The 17,487-nt window shown below is 32.2% G+C and overlaps 1 protein-coding gene and 1 non-coding gene across 3 annotated transcripts in view; both read left to right on the top strand.

Annotated features, from left to right (window-relative positions):
* Positions 1–17,487, top strand: part of alpha-Man-IIb (alpha-Mannosidase class II b) — a 515,292-nt gene that overhangs the window by 135,500 nt on the left and 362,305 nt on the right. The gene's annotated exons all lie outside the window — the stretch shown is intronic.
* On the top strand, positions 3,516–3,588 carry TRNAK-CUU (transfer RNA lysine (anticodon CUU)). The gene has a single exon. It is a non-coding gene; the product is annotated as a tRNA-Lys (tRNA).

Raw genomic sequence — 17,487 nt, 5'->3', positions numbered from 1 at the left:
GTTTATTAAAATATAATAATAGTCCTTTTTATAAATCAATATATTTAACTTATACTAATATCTAAAGTAGGTCACTTTATGACGTAACTGTGGCGAGTTTACTGTGTTTACATCGGTGAGAGGAAATTAGAATTGAATGAGGCTTACGAGGATACTAGGCTAAATGGAGATTGAGGGGAATATCGTTTTAAAACGTCGAGTGAATGACGGCCTGTAGGAGAGTGAATTTCGTGACCTGTTTTTGAAGTGGAGGGAGTTATAATTATGTTGTTTTCTGAATAACTTATGTATTAAATCATAGAGCTTCGGACAGCGCATTTATAGTTAAATATAAAATAAAGATGTTATGTGGTATGAAATACCATATATTGTTAATTTGTAATTTATCCAAACCATACATTTTTTTTACATATAAATAAGTAATTTTTATTTACTTTGAAACAAAAAGAAAATAACGAAAACTATAACCAGTAAAAGAGGATTAAAACATAAATCCTGCTATAAGATTACGTTTATTTGATAAACAAGTACTTAGAGTTTAAAAAAAATGATAAAAGTTTTATTTTTTAATTATACTATAATCAGTTGCTTTCAACTGACCAATAAACTCCTACTGTTATATGTCCTTGTACACTATTATGTATACGCTCGTATGTGTATAAAAAGAAAAAAAAAAGATATATTATGGTCAAGATTTAATCGGTAGACTTATTAATCAATATTTATATGAAATGAAAAATTAGTTTAAGCTCACGGTACGCTTAGGAAATCAATATATATGCTGCAATCGGATCTATTTTCATCTTTTTATGATCAGTATCAATTCATAAGATAGAGTACTTCATTGTGATAGTAATCATGTAATAATTCAGAGCTCAGGCATCCGATGGTGGCACCAAGCGATATCATAATTTTTTATTGAATTACCCTAAAACCAATCAACTATTTTTTATCTTTAATCACTGACGTTATGGAGTATATGTATGTATATATATATATATATATATATATATATATATATACAGGGTCATTCACGGGAACTTGATGTTTTTAAAATAATCATAAAAAATTGAATATTTACTTTAAAAAAGTTTTATTGCTACTGAAACACTTGTTGAATCAAAGCATTTGTTACTTACTCATGAACGAAAAATTATGTCCGGCAAGTGATTTCCATTTTGTGCAATACATTGTTGTAGCCTTTCACGGTAACTGGCCTCAATTCTTTGCAGTATGTCTACATCAATCTGGGTGACGTGATGACGAATTGCGATCTTTAGGTCCTCCAATGTATGCGGTTTATTGCCGTACACGCGTTTTCAGAAACCCCCACAGAAAAAATCACAACTACTCAAGTTGGAGGACCGAGGGGGCCAAGGAATGTCGCCGAATCTGGAAACGATCCGTCCCGGAAACAAGAACAGCCACCGTTGCCCTCGCTGAGTGCGCTGTAGCTCCATCCTGCTGGAATAACATATTTTGAAAAACGATTCCTTGCTTCCGTAACTCAGGGATGAAAAACGTATTCAACATCGCAATGTAACGATCAGCTATTACAGTTACGGCAGCGTCATTTTCTTCAAAAAAATATGGTCCAATAACACCGACCTTTCCTATTGCACACCAGACACTCACCTTTCGGCTATGAAGTGGTCTCTCGTGAAGCTGATGTGGGTTTCTTTCTGCCCAATACCGGCAATTCTGTTTGTTGACGAAGCCATTCAGATGAAAATGGGCTTCGTCACTCATTAACAATAACAAATTTTCATTTTCTTCAAAAATGGTAAGCATTTGTCGACAAAATTGTAATCGCTGCGTGAAATCTTGCTCGTTTAATTGCTGCACGACGGCTATCTTGTAAGGATGGAAATGCAGGTCTGTATACAAAATTCGTCTTACCGAACTTGTGCTCATTTGAAGCGCTGCTGAATGCCTCTGAATAGAGCGGCGTGGGCTTCTGACAATGGCTTCCCTTACTCGTTCGATGTTCTCCGGAGTGCTACCAGTTCGTCGGGGACCCGGTGGTTTTTTCTTTAATATTGAACCGCTTGTTCGAAGGTTGTTTACCCATCGCAATATTGTGTTACGAGAAGGGACACTTGCATTACGATAGATATTAAACTGACCGCGGAAATCTCGCTGAACAGCAGTTACGGATTCGTCATTTCGCACAAAACTGTCATACGCGTACAGGCGTTATCTAGCGTCCACGGCTCCATATCAACGGCTAAAATGTAAATGCTATGAACAAAGGAAACGTCAGACACCAGCCACGTGTCCCTCCCACCACGAACGCCCGAGTACAACCCACTTCAAAAACATCCAGTTCCCGTGAATGACCCTGTATATTTAAATCACCACGCGGGTTTAAATAAATCGAAAAAAATTACATAATTTTAACGAGAAAAAAGGATTTCTTACAGTTGTTTGAAAAGTTAGGAAAATAATATAAAAGCACTTCATGGAAAAAACTTGCTAGAAAATTTACAAAGCACATTTGAACTAAAACATAAAAAAACAGACACGAAAACCATTTTTTTTATGGTATATTAGAGCATAATGTTACTGAAAATTACGATCAGACACAAATTGGTTTTAATAAGTAATATATTTTTAAATAAATAACATATAACTTGCTCTATTTAAGCGGTGTTTATAAATTTTACTACAAAGTTAAAAAAAGATCTTGCTAGTTCATTACGAGTTAATTCTTTTAAGTAATTGATTAAGAGATTATTCTAAGTGGTCTGATATGGAATGGAATTTAAGGTAATTTTTATAATAATCATTTTAAAATTGTCTTATTCGGTAATATTTTATTTGGTTTATTGTTGTTATTTATTTTTCTGGTTGAAATATTAGATTCATTTATCCTTTGTTTTAGAAAGTTTTTATCTGTATGTCTATTGTCCTTCATCTCTATTAACAATTTTTTTTTCTTTTACATATTAATGTTTCATTATGATTTTTTTTTTTAAATTAAGAATATTATATTATAAATAAATTTAAAAGCAATTCTTTATATTTAAAATAATTTACTATTGTTTATTTTTCGTAACATATTATTGAACATGAGTATAAAAAAAAAATAACAGATATTTTGAGAAATATACGAGGTTTGTTTTCTGTCGATTAATTTAGATAAATTATTTTTGATTTAAAAAAATAATAATTTATTATAAAATCTTCTATTCATTTAAAATTAGTTTAAATATTTTGAAATTAATAAAGGTAGTTTTCATGCAACGTAATATTGCTGCATTCTTTAAATAATAACATTTTTCAATCTTAAATTTTTAATATTCACTACTTACTAAAACAATGGTTGGAAGATTTTCAGAGCGTTATCATGTAAATATTAAATAAATATATATAAATAAAATTAAAAAAATGAAGTAAGCGTTAAACAATTAATACTGTCAATTGGACGATAAATGCGTCGAGAAATTTAAAAAAATATGATTGTTAATAATTGAGGGATGTTGTATAATTAAATGTAACCCCAATAATGCCAAGCCCGGCTAGCTCAGTCGGTAGAGCATGAGACTCTTAATCTCAGGGTCGTGGGTTCGAGCCCCACGTTGGGCGATTATTTTTTTTAAATGAAAAAATTAAATTGCATTACGAGATTTATATTTATGGAGAGAAAAATACTGTAAATCACCGTTCTTTCTGAATACACAGTATTGTTTTTAATTAAATTTTACTCTAATCGACATTAAAAATTATGCAGTATCTTTATTTACTGACCTCGCGTATATTTTTTCATCTACTCGGTTTCCAACACTTTTTAAAATTCAATTAAATGAAGTACGTATTATACAAATTACTATTCTGTACGTTAAATTTTTATTTATTTTTATGTATTTTTTATTTATTAATTATCAATCAACTTTTAAAGCAATAAAAATAATTAATATATTAATACTAACAAGATTTAATAGAAAACATTAAATATAATACAATTAGCAATTTTATGAACTGAAATAAAACTATAAACCAATTTTAAACTTTAATCAAATCTTTGTTGGTTTAAAATATAATAAAAATTACAACAATAAAATTAACATTCTGCATCGATTTCTATTAACATACTTATTTAACGATACAGTTTTATATTATATAAACCATATTACTTTTAATTTTTTTAGTACTGCATTTGTAAAATATCGTGCATAAAAATAATAAGTCTTTATAAATAGAAATATATCCATTTTTTTTATTTAATATAAATAAAAGAAATGAAATTATTGTTGTCATCCGCAGCAATTCAGTGTCTGTGTCATGAAATAAAATTTTTTAAATTATACCCTAAAGAGATATTTTTTTTTTAGTTCTAAATTTTATTTACAGTCGGTTACATCATAGAGAAACCTAAGTAAATCTGAACATATAGAAACACTTGATAGGAAGTTCCCATCGAAACTTTACAGTAATTAAAACTAGTATCTAGTATCAAAACTTGTGAGAAGAGTTCACACACTAAGTTCTAATAGCAACACAGGCTAAACAACTAGAAACCAAAATGAAGGAAAAGATGAATTCTGAAAAATAAAAAATTAAATACAACATAAACAAAGAGGAATAAATAGAATTAGAGCACTCAACAAGATGCGTTAACATAAATCACACAAATATATCATAAATAAGATCGTCACAATATAGCCAATATCGTAATCATCATCAGTTCATAATCATACCACAAGCCAAATCATAAATCACATAGGATCACTAAGGTCTACTAAGTGGAGGTGTTTAACCTCTTGATAACGGTAGGGCGCCTTCTAACGTCCCTACCATTATTCAAGAGGTTAATGGCTAAGTGGTTCATGTGATTGTTTAAGCGTAGTTCATACCTAGAATTGAAGCGTTTTATCTCTTCCCGGACCACAGATTAAACACAAGTATTTATGAATCTTAATATTTTTCGTAAACCAAGGTGCCTCTGTATTACACCTCATAAACTTCATCTGGGACGCTGTAATATCTCGACGTTGCTCTTGCTTGTTCCCCCTGAGTTTTTAATAAGCAGTCAGAAGATTGCCATCATTTCACCTTTAGAATCCTTAGATGGCATTTCATGCCATCATTGCACAAACATCCAGGATTGTCAACGTTATCAGCCATGTCTAGAAGAGAAGATGAATTGGTCGGCTGTTTTTTTTAGAGTCCAGAACCTTTGATCTTTGATTAGGTCTGGCTTTCTGACCTACTTTATAAACTGAAAAGGAGCCTTCTTTAACCGTATTACTTGATCATGCGTAGCTACCTGGACGGACGTTTCTCCCAACAGAGATACAATCAGGACCTATCGGTATTCATTGATGCTGAACTTGGTGATCCTCAAGGGTCGGTGCTAAGGCTTTCATTAATCTCGATCTTCACGGCGGACTTCCTAATTCCTGAGGACATCACAATTGCATCATTAATGGATGACATGCAAACCTGGCTGTGGATGCTGACCCTATCGTAGCGTCTTTTAAACTGCAAACTGTACTTAATCTGATTCCTTAATGATTATCTAAATGAAAGATGAAGGTTATTCCCGCTAAGAGTAGACATGAGGAGGGGTGACTGCCCGCGAATTCAACTGAATGCGTGTTCATCCCGAATGGTAATACCGTGGAATAACTTGGACTGAAGAAACTGGCGCCGTCTAACGTGAAGGATTCACGACATAGAGAAACAGCTTAACATTAAGTTCAGGGAGATGTACCGGTACCTAGGCAGAGGGTCGCAATTATCATTATCCAATAAGGAGTTGTACACAATCATCCTGAATCCGATTTCGACCTAAGAAATCCAGCTGTAGGATACAGCTGAGTGAGAGTAATACTGACCGAACAGTGATTCCAAAACAGACTATTGAGAAATATTACAGAAGTACTGTGGTTTGTAAAAAACACTAAGGTACATGATTATTTGAAAGTGCCAACGTTCGAGATGAAATACGGGGATTCGGAACTAAATACAAAATGAGACTGAACAGACATGTGGACTGGGCTCACAGTTTCTTCAACGTTAATTGGAAATGATTGTAAATAAAAATAACTGTAATGAGAAATAAAATGTTAGTTTTTTTTATTTTTATAAATAACTATGTTTTTACTATTATATTTTTCGTTATTTATTGTTTAATTTATTGCATCGTTAAATGTAATGATGCTGGTATTTTCAATGTTTTATATTTCTTTTAAGGTTTGCGGTCATTTGTAGAAACCAATCTGTTGTGGTTTTGCACATTATTACGACATTTACCTTAACGAATAGTTACCACAGGAAACCAAATTAAACAGTAAGCTGCTACCGTGTAACTGGAACAACAACAATAATTTTAATAAATAGTTACATATTTGTTTATACTATTTTTTAATTGTTTTACTATTTTTATTCTTTTGAGTTTTTAATGTTTCAGACCCTTGAGTCAATTCATAAAATATAAAAAATAGTATGTAAACAGACTAAAGTCTAAACGATGTACATTCAAATTCGAGCAAACAATTTTTTGTAGTTCTTCCTTATAAAAGTCATGAATTGTTAGTGATTAATATGAAATTTTCAGTCCTTATTCTTGGAAATCAACCTTTTTTTTACCTTTTTGTAGTAAAAGAAAGGACCCCTTCTCTCTTTTTTTTATCGCTACACCTCTGGACCGGATCTGCAGTCAAGTATGACGTAGTCCAGGGACGTGTTCTTCCGACTCTAACGGGCCTCCCCGCCAACCGGCAGTTGGTCCGGCATTGCAGGTCGGCCTGGCGGTTCTTCTTATTTTATTTTGGATCTTCTTATTTTAATTTGCCTGCCTCTAACTTTAGAGGCGGAGGTAACCGGACCCGGCTATGCCGTTTCCGGGACCCCACCTCATCCGCCCGCCTGGACTCGGTCTTTTTTCCAATTTTTTTTTGACCTATATTAATGAGGGTTGGAAGTTCTGTGCCACCTCACTGCCCCCCACTCGTGCAAGCTCGGACGAACGGAAGACCAACAGCTGTCCTTCCCCCCATGTCCCCACCCAGGCTTCAGTCCCCCATTTTCTGTTATCCTTTTCCTTTCTCTTTAGAATTTCTGCAATCAGTTTCTCCATGTTTAGCGATTCCCTTAAACCCTTCAACATGTACGGATCAGTAGTTTCAGGTGTCACCCATTCGAGATTACAATTTAACTTGACTCCATCCCACTAGGACATTCAAAAAATATATGGTAGGGGTGTCCTCCAGCCCGCAATATATGCAATTCTGAAACATCCTTCTACCAGATCGGTAGAGATATTCCCCAAATTCGCCGTGATCAGAGGGGAACTGTCTGACATGACATCCAACCTCTCCATGTCCCCTCCCTAACCACGACTCCAACTTGGGTATGAGTCTGCGTGTCTATGCGCTTTTACTCATCGTCTCCCTTGCCTGCTGCCATTTTTAAGACAGTGTCGTCACATCTTCTTTGGTCATTTCCTCATATTGCCTTTTTCTCTGCAAAGCTCTGAGACGAATCGGGGGACCCCGGTGAGTACCCCCACTGCCGCTGCAGACACCGATCTGTACGCAAATGTTATTTTTAGCGCGGCTTTTCGCTGTATCGATGTCAAACATCTGATGTGTTTCTTTCTGTCCAAAGTAGCAAATCACGCCGGTATCGCATATAACACCGAAGTTGCAGCAGACATGAGCAGTCTTCTTTATGATGCTTGAGGGCCTTTATGTACGAAAAACCTTTAAGGAAAGTAAAATTAAAACGCAAAATGAATATTTTATTCAATAAAATAAATATACATATCTATATATTCAGGTAGATGTCTCTTTCACAGTTCTGGAAGACCTCTAATTCCACGTACATACAACATTAAAATTAGCGCATATGTTCTTAATGGTACTTACTGGATTCGTAATAATCGGGATGAAGTGTATTAAATATATACTACATTTTTGTTTACTTAAATTATGTGTATTCACACACAAGTAATCGTTTTGGATAAGTAAAAATAAGTTTACCTTTTTACAAATTAATGTGTACTGTGATAAAACTAAATTCCACATCCATCTCTAAAGTACTGAGTTATCCGTATAATTAAATAACGGACGTAAAGAACATATTTGTTATTTACGTTATTAGAAACTGAGGTTAGTGTCATTACGGTCTGTTTCTTTACAAAATGGAATCTCGTTACGCTAGTTATGATGCCGTGAAACTCTTGGCAATGATCCTATTATAATTTTAATACGGTTCATTCAGTACAATAATATAGCTCTAATAAATGTTCATTTCTATAAAAGACATATAAAAGTTCTTCAATCCAGAAGTCATTTTTATTGTTAAGTTTATAAAAGAAGTTAAACTTTTACATTCATTTATATTGTGTGCCAGCTGTGAATTACCGTACTGTAAAACATTACATAAAATTTTAATAATTTAAGAGACTTTTTAAGTAGTTAACGCAACGAATTTTATGTCATCTATAAATTTATTTGAGAATGAAAATATTACTGTAATATGTTTCTCGGTATTTATTAATTGAATCAAATAAAATACGATAGCGTTATATGCATAATTTAAATTTGCATAAAAAACGGAAGCTTTTGCCTGTTTATGACTCCTATTATCCTCTTTTTATGTTTTAATCGAAAACGAATAAAATTATTGTGACATTCTGATTTTTTTCTGAACGTTCGTTTATCTCTGAAGAGTAGCTTAATCACATTTTAAATTAAAATATTCTTGAATATTGTTTTCTGGAATTTATTCTCTCATAATGCATTATTAAACAAAATCTTTTTGAAATTCATATCTTTTTTTTGGGGAAGGGTAAATATTCTTCTATAAAGTGATATCTTAATATTTTAGATATCTACTCGCCTATTTGTTCGTCGTTTTACATGACTTTGCTACAAAGTCTTTTTTCTCTTCATCTATTCGTCTTACGACTTCTTCCTTTAGAATTTAATGAATCCACCTAATTCTTAACATTCTCCTGCAATAACACATTTAAAAGGTTCTTCTCCTTTCTAATTTTCCAACTGCCAAGTTTCATAAGCATTAGAGCTACACGTTTCATTGATTCTTTCAGGAATTCTTACAATTACATTTGATATCAACATACTTCTTTTTGCGTGGATCTTTTCCTTCCTTATGAAAGTACTTTTTCGAAGACAGCATCAATTTTTCCATTCTATGCAATTTTTTAGATTGGAAAAATTTCACATTCTCTCATTTTATTATATTTTGTGCTTTACTATGTTAAGAGTTACCAAATTTATTCCCGTAATTTACTCACCAGAATTTTTAAATATTAAAAACTAAAATATTCAGTCAAATAAATGTAATCTTCTAACCGATTATCATATCTTAATTTCATTGTAAACGTATATAAAATCGTTTCTTCGCATAAATCACTTACGTATTTTTAAATAAATAATGTTGATCAACATAGTACGTGAATTACGAAAATAAATTCCTCTTTATTCTCTTTCCTGCCAGATTTTATTGCATATTTGTTTAATTTTATTTATTTTCAGACTGCATTTTCCTCTTTTATGTCTGCATCTGAAAGATTTTCACTTTCAGGGGAAGGTTCTTTCATCTCTAACTCATGTTACAAATATAGGTTATATCTAATAAAACTGTTACCATAACTGACTGACTGTTACCTGTTACCTGACTGTTACCATGGGTAACAGCCAGGTAACAGCACACTGAATACCGAAAAGACCCGGCACCACGTCACGACACACTAGGTATGGCGTTTTTCTAAAAGGGCAATACTCTCAAAAAGAGCTAACCGGTAGGACGACCTGCCATGCCGGTATATAGCCGGTAGGTGGGGAGGCCTATTTGAGTTTAAAGACACTCCCCTGGGTGGCGTAATACCAACAAGTCGGTCCAACACAACAGAGCTGAGAAAAAAAGAAAAAAAAAAGGATGAGATGAATTGCTGTATTTATCAACGGTAATGTCATTGAGGAGGTTCTCAGTCTGAAGTATTTGGGTGTCACCCTCCAGAGGAGCAGTAAATACACTGAACACATAGATCACATCTGTAAGAAGGCCGAAAATATGGTGAGGAGTCTCAACATCATAATTTCAACGCAGAACGCCCATAGGGCATCCAAGCGCAGACTCTTAGCATCAACAATAATATCTTCACTCATGTATGCGGTTCCTGTATGGCATCAGGCGATAGACATTGGTCGTAACAAGGAAAAACTTGTCAGAATACACAGGCGGATACTACTTAGCGTGGTGGCCGCTTATAGGACGATGTCCTACCAAGTACTCTGTGTGCTCGCGGGGGTGCCACCGATCGATCTCATCGCGAAATACAGGGTTGAATGGTCTAAGGGAAAAATAGAACAAGAGCCCAAAGAGGAAATCAATACTTTGTGCAAGAAAAATGGACCGATGATGGTGTGGGTCGATGGACGAGGCGGCTCATCCCTGAGATTACACCGAGGGTAAGAAGAGGATACGGTAAAATGGACGATTACTTGACACAATTTCTCTGTGGACACGATGTATTTAATTTTATTTAAATAAAATAGGCAGAAGGGAAGAAACAATCTGTATGTATTGTGACCAACTTGACGATGCGGAGCACACCTTTTTCATGTGCGACAGGTGGGCCGTCTTGAGATTTAATCAGAATATCAATGGATTAACGCTTGACAATATAGTGCAATTTATGACTAGCAGTGAATATAACTTGAACACAGTAGCAGGTTACGTTAGGCAGATTCTAACCCAGAAATATGTTGATGAAAGAAGCCAAGGATATTAGTATAGACTACGGTAGGGAGGACAGCCTCAACGGGGAGGGCCGACATGCCGAGGTGTGTCGATTCCAATGAGGCGCTTCCTAACTCCAGGGGCTCTAAGTTAGGAATATTGGAAAAGGAAGATCAGTGAAAAGACCCGACACCACGCTACGACAAAGCAGGTATGGCGTGGTGTCAGAAACGGGCAAATCTAAATAAGGAACTCTCAAAAGAGCTGAACCGGTGGGCCGACCTGCCATCCCGGACGTACAGCCGGTAGGTGGGGAGGCCCATTAGAGTCAAAAGACACTCCTCTGGGTGGCGTAATATCAACAAGTTGGTCCGACCCAGGGGCGTTGAGAGAAAAAAAAAGGATGAGATGAATGAACCCACCCGGTCTAGTGGAGAACGCGTCTTCCCAAATCAGCTGATTTGGAAGTCGAGAGTTCCAGCGTTCAACTCCTAGTAAAGGCAGTTACTTTTATACGGATTCGAATACTAGATCTTGGATACCGGTGTTCTTTGGTGGTTGGGTTTCAATTAACCATACATCTCAGGAATGGTCGAACTGAGAATGTACAAGACTACACTTCATTTACACTGATACATATCATCCTCTGAAGTATTATCTCAACGGTAGTTACCGGAGGCTAAACAGGAAAAAGAAAGAAAGGATGAGATGAATGACAATTTGTGTAGCGTGTAAAAATGTCGTGCCTGATCGGGATTCGAACTCGGGACCTCCGTATGAAAGGCCGAGAAGCTACCACTCGCGCCATTAAATTACAAAAAAATCCCTTTTGGCACGCCGGATGGCGGAGGTAGATTTCACCGGTGCTAAGTAGGGGATAAATAAGATTTCCAAATTAAAGTTAAGAAAAACTTCAAATTTACTCAATATGACAATGGTTACATGTGAAAAAAAATTTCACACGTTTAGCATACGACAAACCTCATCTTACAATTCCAGCATCATTTTGGTCATCCCTTGTCGTAAGGGTACGTCATATCAAAAATTGTTACAAACAAATGTTTTAGGTAATGTTTAGAAGAGTAACAACCACATTAAACCGATTCGATACTCTGTTTATTAAGGGAGGTATGATTTTTTTGTTCGTTTTCGAAACCCCATTTTTTCCACTCCCTGGAATAAAGGCCCTTATCCAACGAATAGTAGGAACTTTAAACAAATTCGATAGTTTAGTTATTAAGAAAGTTATAGCGATTTTTTTTAAAAAGGCCCCCTCCCCGTTTTTCATCCCATGGTCCGATTTTGGACGTTAACGAATTCGACCGAGATTTTAGGACGAGTTATTTTGAAGAATAATTTGAAAGTGATTGGCGCAAAATTACAGCAGTTATAGTGTCTTCAAGAAACTGAAATATATATATATATAATTTTGAACAGACGGTAGTTTTGGGGTCTGGAGGATATGAAACGCGAAACTATGTCGAAATATTCTGGATGTCGAATCATGATACCGATTACAATAGGTAGGTTTCTTATGAAATCTATTTAATAGTATACTGCTATATTTTCTAAAAATTCTAAACTGCCGACTAGGAGGTAAATTTAGATCATTGTTCAGTTATTTTACATTTTACTCGTAAAGAAAAAGAGAAATTTAAAACCATTAAAAGTAGGTTAATTATATTTGAGACAATATTTAAAAACTTTTTTTTAATTTTAGAACGATAGTTGTTCTTTTTTTTGCGGAACAATTGTTTAATTTTCTTTCTTACAAAGTGTAAATAAAAACAAACAGGTGTCAGTTTTTGATAAAATAATTTTTTCTTTGGACTTCTTTCATTAAAGAACAGAAGTTACGGAAAACTGGATCCAGAACTGATTTTGTCCCACGAGATTTTTCATAGGGATCAAACCTTGAAGTGCTATCAAATTGTATAAAAGTGGATAAACTATTATTACTGGTGTGAATGAATAACAGTATTAGCTAAAAAAGTAGTAATATAATTTACTTATTATCACAATGAAAATGTATAAGATTTAAATAATAAAAGATCAATTATGAAACAAATTTATATTGTGAAAAATATTAATCGATAAATATATTAATAAATCATTAATCGGTAATTAGAGTAAATTATATGTTTTACAATTTATTTCTTAATAATACCTTGTAAAGTATCTTGAATACATTTTTATGTGTTTTTATTATTTAAATTTACGATATAGTTGTCTTACAAAATATATTCTACCGTATTTATTGACAGTGAATGATTATATTTACGTAGCTTACTATGTAAACTAGTAAATATATATCTACATCTACTTTTATTTACGTTGTCTTACAATGCCGTGGAGATTATTAAAACTAAAAACAATACAGAGAATCGACACACAGTGAGTGGGTTGTGAGTTTTGTACATTTTTTCTTTCCTTTTTTTCATGTACTAGCAAAAAATCAATAAATCAATCAGCAATCTTCTCTTAGAGAAACAGTATTTATTAAGTAAACTGTTTCATGTTCTGTTGACAATAATACAAAGAAAGAAAGAGATGGAGTGAGAGAGAGTGATGAGTGAGAGGATTGATTCACAGTGTATATTGGTGCACATTTGCAACTACGTAACGTTCAAAAAACCAACATTTTCTTCAGTTTAAATTTGTGTAGATTAATTTTCTTTCATTAGGTAGATAAACAATATTTTTTACTAGCATTTTTGTGAGTACCTCATATTCTCACTTGTATATTATTAAAAAAATGTCCTTAGTATATAATTTCTTAAGATCGTTTAAGTCTCATAAATGATCAAAAAAATAAATAGGTAGATCAAAAATTATCTTTCTATGCACCTTAGGTTCGCACCTGAATTTCGTGGATCAATCAATAATTTTTCGTTCCAAAAGACATAAATGTTTTCGAATAATATAGGATTGCAATATTTTTTTAAAATTTTTATTTCTTATAAATTAATAATTTAAACCTACATTTGGGATATTTTATTTGAATTTTATTGGCAAATATTTAAAGATAGTAAAAAAGAAAATGAAATAAATTTACCGAAATTTTTAATTTTTTTGTTTAAGAGCTTTTTTTTGTATTAGCACGCTGCAATGGATACACTAATTCAATAGGTAATATTTTTCTAACTGATAAACTCGATTGGATTATACTGATTTACTTAATTATGATTGTCATTACGTTCAAAGATAATTTAGAATAAAACAAAGCATGTTATAATACATTAGTTTTATTATTAAATGAAACATTTATGCTTCATCAGTATGTTTTTTTTTTTTTAGTTTATCCATACCATACATGTAATGTAGCGTAAATTTGTTAATCTATTCTCAAATAGTTGTAATTAATATATAATTAAGTATACATAAAAATATATTTACTATTGGTACTAAAATTAAATAGCATATCACGCAAAAACTGTTGGTTGTGATTCTGAATTTTTTTACTACGATTCACAAAAATTACAATAGCTTATGAAACCGTTACAGTGGATGCTAAAAGAATTTATAAAAATAAATTTTAAAAAAATTAGAAAGATCTTGCATCTTTAAGAAGTTTATTTGTACTGTTATAAAAATTTCTTTAGTTCTTTAAAAATAAAATAACATTAGATATTCTTACTTTTAAGTATTCCACAGGATTCTTTAAAAGTTTTTATTGAAGTATTACAATACAATATTATTATAACACCATGAAAACTGTTTTTATATGGCACATCTTGGAGCATATTATATTGAATAAAACTACATAAGAACATTCAAAGTTTAAGAACGGCATAAAATCTGCTTGGAATTTTTGCGGAATAATAGAATCAAACAGGACAAAAGGAAACACTATTCACAGACCTAGATGCTATACTGGTATGCCTTAAAATTGTTGTGAGTAAGAATATAACAAAGAAAATAACTATGAATAGCTGTCTATACCTTTTTATTTTGTGGGACTTTTTTACCTCGGATTGTTTGACATAAAAAAAATCTACGTATTAGATACAGGCTACAAACACATATATCTAATACGAAGACATTAATTTTAAGTACAGACTAATCCATAAGTACAAAACCATAATTTATGGTTTTAAAGTTAAGAATAATTCAAATTTACTTTAATTTTTAATTTGGGAGGAGGGTATTTTATATCTATTAAATCCGACGTGATGGTAAAATTATAATATCCCGAAATTATAAAAACACTGCTGATATTTTATCCGTTACCAACATTTATGTAATTAACACTGAAAATTTTTATAATTAAATACAGAAATAATAATTTAGTGTTTGCTAAGACAGTCATTAAGAAAACATATAAAAAAATATACAATATATATGTTAAATTCTGTGCTGTGTGACTTTATCCCATATGAACTTGATTTTGTTTTAATTGAAAATGCCGTTTAACAGTAAATTATGGTTTTATCAACTTTCATGAGAACTGCAAAACATAATAAATAAATCCTCTGCAGATAATAATAAATAAATAAATCTTGTACGGAATGAAATTTGAAGAAAGTATAATTGCTATAACAGAACTGTCGAGACCTATGCAGTACTATGTAGTATATGGACATGTGAGAAAGCTGGAAGAAAGTTACTGTACAAAGACTGTAATATAATTATAAATGGAAAAAAGATGAACAGAAACATAATTAATCTGGCTTCAAAGGAATACAAAAAAAAAAAAACTTAATGTTTGCTGAAGATTGATGTAATGAAAATATTAAATTGATCCATTGATATACAAATAAAGTGATGTAATATAAATAACAAATTTTCAAGTTACTTTTTCAAAGAATTTTTTCTTTTATTCTATTTGATAAAAAAAATTGTCTGCAGTAATAAATATGATAAAAAATTATTGAATTGTTTCAGTTATAATAAAAAATCATTACATATGTTTGTGGGAATAAATAAACAGGTCGCTTTTCTATTCGAATCCGAAAAATTAATCAAAAAACTATAGGTATGATAAATATTATCATACTAAAAAAACAAAACAAAAAAATTATTTCAGTAGTTGTTACTGTTCTCAGAAGATCCTTTGGTTAAAGTAAAAACAACATCATATAAAAGTTGTTTCAGATTTTATTTAAATAAATATTTAAATTAGTTTTCAACTGAAAGTTTGTCAAAAAAAACTTCTTAACGAATAACTCATAAAAAAATAGTAAATGTAACATAAACATTTTCCCAGTTTGAAAACAAGAATAAAAGTGTATAATACACTTGGATTTGAATGGTAACGTTGCAATGTAATTTAGATTTTAATTAACGACAATGCTTATAGTCGGTAGAATTGTTAACCGAGTCATGAAAAAACAAGTTAAAAACCAATCGATTAAGTTATGTTTTAAAATTCTGTACTGATTACGAATAACAGTATTTCATTTGTAAATAAATGTGAAACCTTTAAAAAATTCATTTTATTGGTTAAATTTTGGTGTAAACGAATTGTGATTAAAGAATCATTTTTACAAGCACATAAATTTGTTCTGTAATTTTACTGAATTACGGTATTACGTGATTTTTAGAACTTTTCATATCTTTTATCCGTTATCAACATTTATGTAATTAACACTGCAAATTATTATAATTAGTTTCTTGCTTAAGTAGTTTAATTGGTTTCTTTTAAGGTTGCAAATGAGCCTTAGATGATTTTTTAAATTTCTATATTGTTAGAAAACTTCATGTGTTGTCTAGATTTGTTTAATAAATATGATGTCTTTTAAAAACACGGTATCAGTTGAATTCTATAGGTGAAAGGAAAATATATTGGTGAAAGGACTGACTCATGTATGTGTGTTGCTTAGACTATAATTTTTCTTCATGATATACCTTCAAGAAAGGTACCTAGTTAATAATTTTGTTAAAGGTAGAGTTAGTAATGACAGAATTAAATTATTAATTAATCCATTGAAAGAGAATTAAAGAAAATAATTGAACTAGATATTACGAAAAGCGTAGCGAGTGATTTTTTCTTGGTCGTTTGACTAATTCAATTTATTTTACATTCCCTTCTGGTTTCTGCTAATCGTTTAATCTCTACATATAATATTTACTAGATTGTACATTTTACATTTAATGAATTGTGTAATCTATTCTAATTGAAGGCTTTGTAGCTTGCAATTATCCCAGAAATTTAATAATATTCAGGGTACACATTACCTACATATTGTTAATACTGTAACAAGACTGGTATAACAAACCTGAGTAACGGATTCCAACCAATTAAGAAGAAAAGAGTAGAAAATATAATAATGGGGGAATCGAGAAAGGAGCTAAAAGAAACCGTTTTAGTAAAGATAACAGTTCCGTTTAACAATCGCCCTTTGTAATACTGCCCACTGACATACCTAAATAGATGTTGTTCCGTGAGAAGAGTTACCGGACCAGAGTAGGAGTTTCATGGGAATATGTGAGGGCAGACGATAGTTCTCACGCTCAATTCAGGTCTGGTCCTGCACGTAAAGAGGTGAGAAGTATAAATACTCCGGGGAAGACCGGTTGACAATCAGTTCTACGAGATATCAATCTGCGAGATCAGTTCTGCGAGAAGTTAGTCTGCTAGGAGATTGTGCGAGAGATTATCCTGCTAGAAGTTATTATGCCGGGTTCGAAGCGATTAAGGTGACTTCATAAGTAAGTCCAGTACATGAAAACAAGAAGTGGTTCGGTGAGTTACTGCTAGACTATAAGTGAAGAGATAATGTCTAAATTTCATTCATAAATTATTAGAGTAGTTCTATTTGTGAACAGTAA

This window comes from Lycorma delicatula, chromosome 2 (genome assembly GCF_047948215.1).
Source record: "Lycorma delicatula isolate Av1 chromosome 2, ASM4794821v1, whole genome shotgun sequence".
NCBI lineage: Eukaryota > Metazoa > Arthropoda > Insecta > Hemiptera > Fulgoridae > Lycorma > Lycorma delicatula.
Note: the sequence above shows the minus strand (reverse complement) of the source record. Positions and strands in the feature narration are given on the sequence as shown.